Source organism: Silene latifolia, chromosome 3 (assembly GCF_048544455.1).
Source record: "Silene latifolia isolate original U9 population chromosome 3, ASM4854445v1, whole genome shotgun sequence".
In the NCBI taxonomy this organism is placed as follows: Eukaryota; Viridiplantae; Streptophyta; class Magnoliopsida; order Caryophyllales; family Caryophyllaceae; genus Silene; species Silene latifolia.
Genome location: NC_133528.1, coordinates 142,378,680 through 142,388,651, shown reverse-complemented (window position 1 = coordinate 142,388,651; position 9,972 = coordinate 142,378,680).

The window sequence follows — 9,972 nt, the reverse complement described above, 5'->3', positions numbered from 1 at the left end:
ACGTAATTAATTCAACCAAAAATAATTTTTTAAAATAGAAATTTTTATATTTTTATTTGCAAACTATAATTCAAGGTAGATTAATCGGTTAACATTGTATTGAAAGAGTATGGTGCGGATTATAAACGTTGAAAGAATAAAGATTATTTTATCCGTAAAATTTATTCTAACAATAAAATTTCAAAATTTATTTAGTATTTATTTTGATGTTTAACGATTGTTTAATTACTTTGAAAATGAAATAACATTTTATTAACGGATTTCTTTAACTTTTAAATAAATTAAAAATAAAATGAACTTGTTAGATTCTGAGCTTTACTAAGATTAGAATTGGCTCAGAAATCTCGAGCTTCCGTTTCCGAGCTCTACTAAGCTCGGAATCGGCTCGGATTTGGTCCACCTAGGCTTTGAATCAGTTCGGAATCAATTTTGACCAATTTCAAGCCGAGCTTTGACCGAAGTGATTTTGAGGGCTCTACGAGCCAGTTCAGATCATTTACAGCCTTAGCTGACCTCTAATGGGTTTGTTTTAATACCACATAAGCTAATATACAAACCCATAATGGGATTTGTAAAGTGTGTCAAATGAGGCGTCTGACCTATCGTTGGAAAGCTAAGAATATAAGCTTTCACGTCCACTTGGCATTGCATCAATAGGAGCTATAGAACTCATGATATACCCATTTGAAGTTGATCCTTATGCAAACGAAGCTTCAAATCTTCAATTGCTTCATCCTTTTAATTCTTCATGTCTTACTTAGTCTTTTTTTCTTACTTGTAAATGTTTTGTACTATGGTAGACTTGAAGACATGTCTTTGTTTCCGATCATTGCTCAAAACTCCATAATTACCACGACACTCAAAAAACGGCAATAGTGACGTAAATCATGTAAAACCGCACCCCAATGTCGCTTTATTGTACTTAAAATATGCTAAATAGATAGTAGAAATACGACTCTAATCAATTACTCATTCAATTATTTAATTTCACAAAAAGATAAATCAAACTAAAATTTTAAAAATAAAAAGTTATACTATAAAAGGATTTTCTACCTAGTAGTTAGTACCCTCGTGCTTTTTTTTCTTACGTGGTATCCCTTTACTTTTAAAAATATCATGGATACTCCTAAACTTTATAAATTGTTCGCAAAATACCCCAAAATAATAAAATTCGAGTATTCTGATAGTTAAATTTAATAAAGAAAGTATATTTTATATGAGTGTTGAAGGTTCATAAATGAGAGTGATTATTATATTCTATACAAGTTTTTGGAGAGAAAAAGTGGGAGCAGAAATAGTACTAAGGGCCATTACATGAACCTTGAAAAGGTTTGTTTGAGCTCGGAATTTATGAAGGTTCTGAGCCAATTCCAAGCTCACCCAAGTTCGAGCTCAAATGGGCTCGACTAAACCCCTAAGTTCATCTATTGGTGCTGCTCCGCTTGTTAGTCTCCCATGGGCTGGTCTTGCTTTTGAGCTTTAAGTTTTATTTATCCAAGGTCTCTTTAATGACCCAAGAAAATACACGTTTATCAAAAAAGGAAATCAAAACCCTAGAAAATATCAAATCAAAATCAAAACCTGATAAAAACATTCCCAACTTCAGTTTCAATCATTTCAATTTCCGTCATTTCAATAGTATGATGGTTTCCTTAGAAATAAAAGAAGAAATAAAAAGGAGTATCGTAAAGATGTGCTTACACTTTTTTTGCAATGTAAGTGTTTCAATCATTCTCCTTGAAGATAGTTGTAGCATTTGGGATTTTGCATTTTATGTTAAATTTATCATTTTTTTTATTCGCATCATGCGATGATTCGGATTTGCGATTCTGTGACATGACATTAAAATATATTTATTTTTAATTTGATTTAAACTCTTCTTTTATTAAATGTACGGATATTGAGATGAACAGATATTGTGTTGCTCAAATTGGGTATGGGTGTCAGACACGGGTACAAATCAAATCCATCAAAGCGTGTAGTATCAAGCGGAATAATCACAAGGGTTTGCGTCTCAGTATCAAAATTGCATTGATTGTTCTTGGCGCAACTCTTCTGACAGTGATTGCTACGATATCTCTGTTAATCAATACGTATATTTGTATAATGCCACTAATATTGCTAAGTTTATTAGTGTTTTGCCACGATTATTGTTATTATTCTTGTTGTCTTTGATTTTTTTAAGTCTTTTTTTATTATACTCCCTCCATTCCAGTCATTTGTTTTATTTTATTGTTCTTTCATTAAAAATATTTGAGTTACGTAATTAATTCAACAAAAAATAATTTTTTAAAATAGAAATTTTTATATTTTTATTTGCGAACTATAATTCAAGGTAGATTAATCGGTTAACATTGTATTGAAAGAGTATGATGCATATTATAAACGTTGAAAGAATAAAGATTATTTTATCCGTAAAATTTATTCTAACAATAAAATTTCAAAATTTATTTAGTATTTATTTTGATGTTTAACGATTGTTTAATTACTTTGAAAATGAAAAGCCAATTTTAATGATTGTGTTTAATTCTACAAACTCTTTCAACAATTTATCTTTTTTTTTTATTAAAATAAAATAAGATAAATACATAAGGATTTGGTTTGCAAAAATTCTGTCAAAGGGAATGTGATGCTTTGTCATGCCTTTTTTACTATATACTAATTTAATTTCTCGTGAAAATCACGTAAATTATTTTTTATTACTTTTGTAATGGCTTGATATTCACATAATTATGTTGAGTTTTTTTTTGTGGTTGTTATTGTAACATTTTATTCTTTTATTCTTATTTTGACTTTTGTTACGAAATTATATCATTTTTGCTCGATGACTGAATTATATTTTTCTTAGTCCAACTCTATCAAAATGATAATAAGAAGTGTTAATCATAGATATATATTTATTTTTATTTTTTTCTGTACGTTTGCAAATAACAATGATATTTTATAAAGTAAATTATTATTTTCCCTCATTTTCTATTAACCGTTGTAACGTTTAATTATGTAAAAACAATTTAAATGAGAACTACTTTTGTACCCGCGAAAATCGCGGACTTGTTCTATTTGTCCCATTTATTTGCTTTTGTTGACGTCCATCTTGAACTAAAATATAATTTTTTTTTATCGCGAATAAGCTATAAACCAAACATTTGTAAATGTTTTCTTCTTTTACATTATTTTTCATGATCATAGTAATATAGATAGAAGTTTTAATTTGAATTTTATTTCCATATATTTTAATACATGTTAATATTATTCATGAATATTTTGTAGTCAACAATTTAATGTAACTAATTTTATAACTATAAATGTTTGTTTAAATTTTTTGCAAATTTGTTATTTTTATGTATTTATGATGTACGTCATAAATAATTAAACTAAAAACGGCTGCGTCGTTAGGTCGATAAACAAAGCACTCCAAAATCGCGGTTACATATCTGATAGGTTTTTTTAAGAAAGTAAAATAGCTACTATTAATTTAACTTTTCCTCAAAATTTATATTTTTTATCAAAAATATACATGTAAAATAGAGAATCTCGCCGATGATGAATGATGATGCTTTGTAAGCCAACTAAAAGAGTAAAAAATATGTTTTCGTTTTTCACATTTAGATCCAAACATGTAATCTCCACTTTTTAATAGTCTCCTCGCAATCAATAATCTGCAAATTGAGATAGTTAAAATTAAAATTAAAATTAAATAAGCATCATCTTAATTACAAAACTAACTATACAACTTATTAAACGTTTAAAATTTTAAAATCTTAAAAGATAGAAATATGGAGTACTTTTAAGAAGACTATGTACGTTTGAATCACATGCACATATACACCTTATTTTTCACTTTTTCGCAAGTGTGCTAATTACAATATTTAAGATGGTTTTGAAATAAATCAAAAGTAACAATATGAGAAATTGTGAAGCTTTACAATCCAAGTTATTGGATTTTTCATTTACCACATATAAGACCTTTTAGCTATTATCTTTATTACTAATGAGGAATTATATGGATAAATTTTACGATTTAAAATTTTAAATAATGAGAGTAAATTCTTAATTTATTTTTGTAATTTAGTACATGATCTTATGGTTTCCACTAAAAAATATTATTAGTAGCTTTATAATCCAAATTATTAGACTTTTTATTTACTACATATAAGACCTTTTAACTACTATCTCTATGGTTAATGAAGAGTTAGATGGACAAATTGTACGATTTAAATGATGAGAGTAAATTGTTAATTAATTTTATAATTTAAATCATGATCGGTATTATGATTTCCATAAAAAAATATTAGTAAATCTTATGAAGAATTTTAATAAATAAGTCTGATGTAGCCTTAATATTAAACAATGTAAAAATGACATGTGAATTAAAATTAGATGTTTTGAGTAGCCTTTTAACTATATTGCATTTTTTTTTTACAAAAACAGAGTTATAAAAAAACAATTTACTAAGATCCTTTAAATTCGAATTAAAAACTAAAAATATTTTGTTTTTGTATCAAGTGAGACAATTACGTACCAAATAAGTTTTAATATCATTAGAACATGGTTCAAGGACGGATATCAAGTTTTTGTTCAACTAAATCCTTCTCTTACCTACACATTTCCCATGTAGTTTTTTTTAACACACTGATGAGTCATAATTATATACATATTTATGCCTCCCCTTAATTACTTTTGATACGGTTTTCGTGCTAGTTTATATCATTTACATGTCTTTTATGTTAGAATGTCGATACTTACGCCTTTTGATGTTTAATGCAGGAATGATGCATTTGAGGAGCAAAGGAATGAAATGGGCATCACGGAGTGGGCATAAAGGGATACACGAAGCATGGCACGAGAATCCATAAGAATGAAGGAAGAGAAGTTAAGAAGAAAACACGAAGAAAAAAGCTTCTTATTACAAGTGCCTACTTTGAAAAGCCATATCTCGAGTTCTACAACAGATTTTCAAGTGATTATAATTGGAGGTGAAAGCCTATCCTCTTAGCTTTCCAACGCCGCAAAAATCGCTTGTTTCTGACAAGTAACGAAGAAATGGCGTCCGTTTGAAATTCAGTGCGCGAAGCAGGAACTTGGTGCCTCGATCGAGTCAACCTTGGCTCGATCGAGGAACTTCATGCTCGATCGAGTCACCTCCGACTCGATCGAGGAACCAACCTAATAAATAAACTTTGCAATGTCGAGAGTTGGGGTATCTGGGAATTGGTGCCTCGATCGAGTGCACCTTGGCTCGATCGAGGAACCACTAGTTTCCGCAATATTCTGCAAATTTCCTTAAGTCGGTTATGACTACTATAAATACCTAAACTCGTTCTCTAGGTTATTTTTATGCTTTTATTTCAGTAGTTTTAAGATAGCTACCTTAGAAAACTCTCTCAAATACTTAGTTTAGTTTAATTATTGTTCGGATCTATTGCCTTTAATTACGGTATTGTTCTAATCTTTCTTCAATTATTATTTCAATTACTTGTTTATCTTTATTATTGTTCATCATGTTTTCCATTACTATTATTGTTATTCTTTCTATTATGCGTAGCTAAATTCCTCATCTAGGATGAGGGGGATCTAGGTTAATTAAAAAGGGAAAATTGATTAATTGCTAGGGAAATCATATAAGTTGTCGTTTGATTGTTGTTCTTATTCTAGTTAATTGACTTAGGCCTGAGTTGTTAATTAGTGTAGCGAATTAATCCTTTCACCGACCGGGTTAGAATTAATACAGGCTGCGATAATCAAATAGATTGTATCTAATTATAGCGACCGCATGTTAGAATCGATCTAAAGGGCATAATAGAGTCGACCGATCTTATGACCTTAGACAGCTTGACAGATCTAGCAATTGATTAATAGACTCCATATAATTGACCTAGTGAACCGGAAATCCTAGACTTTTAATATCATTGTTTTAAACCCTTTAAATTACTTGCAATTAGTTGGTTAGCATACAAACAAAACAAACCCCCAAATTGGTTACTTTAAGACAGATTTAAATATAAATAAACTAGATAATCACCGCCTCCCTGTGGATTCGACCCTGACTTACCGCTAGCTATTTTGTTAGTAGTAGTTTAGGTTTACTTTGATTAAGGTGATACGACTTTAGCTTTATCAAATTTGGAAAGCTAAGAGGATAGGCTTTCACCTCCAATTATAATCACTTGAAAATCTGTTGTAGAACTCGAGATATGGCTCTTCAAAGTAGGCACTTGTAATAAGAAGCTCTTTTCTTCGTGTTTTCTTCTTAACTTCTCTTCCTTCATTCTTATGGATTCTCGTGCCATGCTTCGTGTATCCCTTTATGCCCACTCCGTGATGCCCATTTCATTCCTTTGCTCCTCAAATGCATCATTCCTGCATTAAACATCAAAAGGCGGAAGTATCAACATTCTAACATAAAAGACATGTAAATGATATAAATGTTGGGAAATGTGTCCTCAACAATAGTGCGATCACATGATTTAAATATCATTATTAAATCTCATTTTAAGAATACATGTGGGATGTAATATTTTATCAGTCCCACACATATCGGTAATGAATGGGTGACTAGAGTTTGACATTACTGTCGTGCGACGGTGGTGATCAGTTGATCCCCTTAGGTCATACCTATAGGGAAATACTCTTAATTGATTATTTAATTAATCGTATACCGATACGAGTTAATTAAATTGCTTAAAATTGACGGATGATTTTGTGAGTATAATTTACGTATCTTATTGTAAATATGATTAAATGAGACACAGTCTAAGTAATCGAATTGTTTTATTACTTAGATGAAATCATTGTTTATAGAAACAATTGAAACGGAATGAATAAATTATTATAAATACAGAATGTTGTAATTTATAATTTGGAAACATTTTTGGCACAAGTAATTACGAACTACTAGTCAATTTTGTAAATGACATATTTTATGAATATGTTGATTTTTAATATGTTAAAAATACATTACATTGTGACATGTCATGTAACATGTTACATGTGACAAAATTGACAAATGACAAAATAAAATAGACCATTCATTTTATTATGAAAGTGCCGAAATTAGAGGGAGTGTTGGGTTAATATTGTGTTTTCATATTAGTGGAATACATAATGATTAAAGACTACCTACTAGCCTTGCAAGCCTAAGCTTTTGAGAAGAGCAAAAACAAAAGGCATTGGGCATGCTACCCAAGGCCATTTTTCGGCCACCCTAAGGAAAGAAGAAGAGTTTTTCTTTTTCATTTGATTATTCATTCATAATTCTTTTACAACATTTCTAGTGTAAAAATGTCTCTCTCTCTACATATTGTGAAATCTAGAGAAATAAAATCTCACAAAAACACCGCCTCTTGACCGAGATTTTCAAGAGCCAAAATACAATTTATTTTGTATCATTTTATAGCATAACTAATATTATTACTAGATCTAAATAATATTAGTTATTATGAGTATTCCTTGGGTATATGCTTTTGGGAGGGATTCTATACTTGAATCTTGTTCATCCATAAGGAAAGTTCAAGAACTAAGTAAGGTAGGTGACCTTACTAGTGCCCAAATATCCGAAAAACACATGGTGAGAAATAGATTTTTCCTTCTCTTTAATTAATGTTTGCATGCATAAGATCATTAGTTAATTTTATGACAAATTAAATTAAAACATATATGAATATGTTAAGTATATAGATCTACTTTTCCTACAATTGGTATCAGAGCCTTGGTTGTTTGCATGCAAATCGGTTAAAAGTTTTTCCGAGTTATAAAGATTAACATATAAAACTTGTAAAATTTTGTGTTATTATGATATATCACGAAATTAATTCATGCATGTTAAAATTTCTGGTCCTAAAATGTTTTAGGATATTTTGGTTAAATTTACGGATTTTTATTGTTCATTTTATACAATAATGGCATTTAAATGTGATTTTATGAGTAAAAATGTCATTTTCGGTCTAAAATTAGCTATACTTTGAATTTTCCAGTGATTTTTGGATATGTTGTCACATATATTATTTTGAGATAACCTGTAAATTTTCATAAATTTTGGACTTGTTATGCTCGAAAAATGGATTTTTCATTATTAAATTCGGATTTAGGTGAAAAATAGGTTAATATGAGTTAAATTTCGAATCTGGTCATAGAAATTTAGTATGTTGTCACATGCAATTTTACAAAGTGTGTGTAAAATAATGGGCTATAGTGAAGTCCTTTTGCATGATTTATGGATTTTTGAAGAAAAATAGCATAAATAGTGACATTATTAGTGAAAAATTAATAAAACATAATCTATGACTAAGGAAAAACGTCCAATGTTGCATTTTATTATATTTTTCAGATCTAAAATTTAAAAATTAATGTATATAATTTTTCACATATTTTTATGATTATTTTAGTTAAAACCGATAAACCGCAACATTGTTTTTCCGGAAAAATTTCGAAATTTTTAACCTAAGTTTTTGAAAATTATGAGTGTCATGGTATTTTTCCAGAATGTTCATGAGTTTAAATTTCAAATTTTGGATTTATTTGAAATTCTGTGATTTATTTGAAGTTTATAGCTTATTTTTGTAATTTTTAGTCCATTAATGAACAATTTTATAAATATGAGTTAATTATGGTCAAATTATTAGTGAAGACTAAATTTTGAGTCCTAAGAGGTTAGGGTAATTAACTTATGCATAAATATGAATTTATGTAATTTTTGTGATTGTAAAATGTTGAAATCACGCAAATCCGTAAAAACCGAGTAATATACGATATTGGCTAATTAAAGGCGATTTAGCATAAAATTGGGCATGTTCTTGCATATTATAATGCTGCATTTTCTTTATGATTGTCATAATTTTAATTTATGTAATTTTTGAATTATGTAATTTTACTTAGTATGGCCTTAGATTTTAATTGGTATTACCCGAAATGTATGGGAATATCGATTCGGTTGTAATTTTTATTGTGATCTCGTATAACCGTTTTGTAATTTAATAGATTTATTTTATTTTAGTTACAAATGTATAATAGGAAATTATGTAATTTATTATGTAATTTTAATTATCTCGGAGTTCCCAAAGACGGATTTCTTCAAGATGGCGATACATAAAGACGGTATTACCTCGAGATGCGTGTCACAACCGAAGTTCAAGGGACCAATGGAGTTGGTTTCCGAATATGTAATATTTAAATAGTTTTTCTATTTTAGGAAGGCCATACTAGGATTTATTTTATGCTTGCATTTTATTTATATGTCACATGCATCGCTAAATCGCCATAACTAAAACATGCATCATCTTCTTTCATCGAGTTTATCGACCGTGTCAATTAGAATTATCGTAGTTCACCGCTTTAGTTCACTTAAAACGTGATAGATAATAAATTGACATGACCTCTCACTAAAACAATTAATTGAGACATAGCCTTACTAAATAGTAGAAACCATGCAAACCTATTTCGCGAGGGAGTGCACTCGGCCCTACCGGGGTACAAACCTTGTTACGTAGGGGAAGTGGGTGATGAATGTTAATCCACCGAATCCATGTTGATAAGGGATGAATCGGCCCTACCGTGCCCAAGTTGATGTGAATTTGGATCATGGACACATTTATTCGAAATTTGGGTTGAACTCAACAAAAGTTTTTGATAAGGGATGTATCGGCCCTACCGTGCCCTTGTCAGATGTGTTTTGGGCTAAAGATAAATGTTAATGTAATTTTATCGACCAAGAGTTCTAAAAGTAGAATCGATTAAAGAGTTAATCCACCGAGTTATATTGATAAGGGATGAATCGGCCCTACCGTGCCCAAGTTAATATGAATTTGGATCTTGGAATCATTTATCATAGTTGGGTAGAGGTCACTATGTAAATGCTTTACTTGTTATTTACAAGTATTAATAAAACGATAAATGTTAAGTTTTCCACTATTCCGTTATCATATTGTTCTATTTCTTTACCACAATTCATATACGATATCATTTCGATTTTTGATT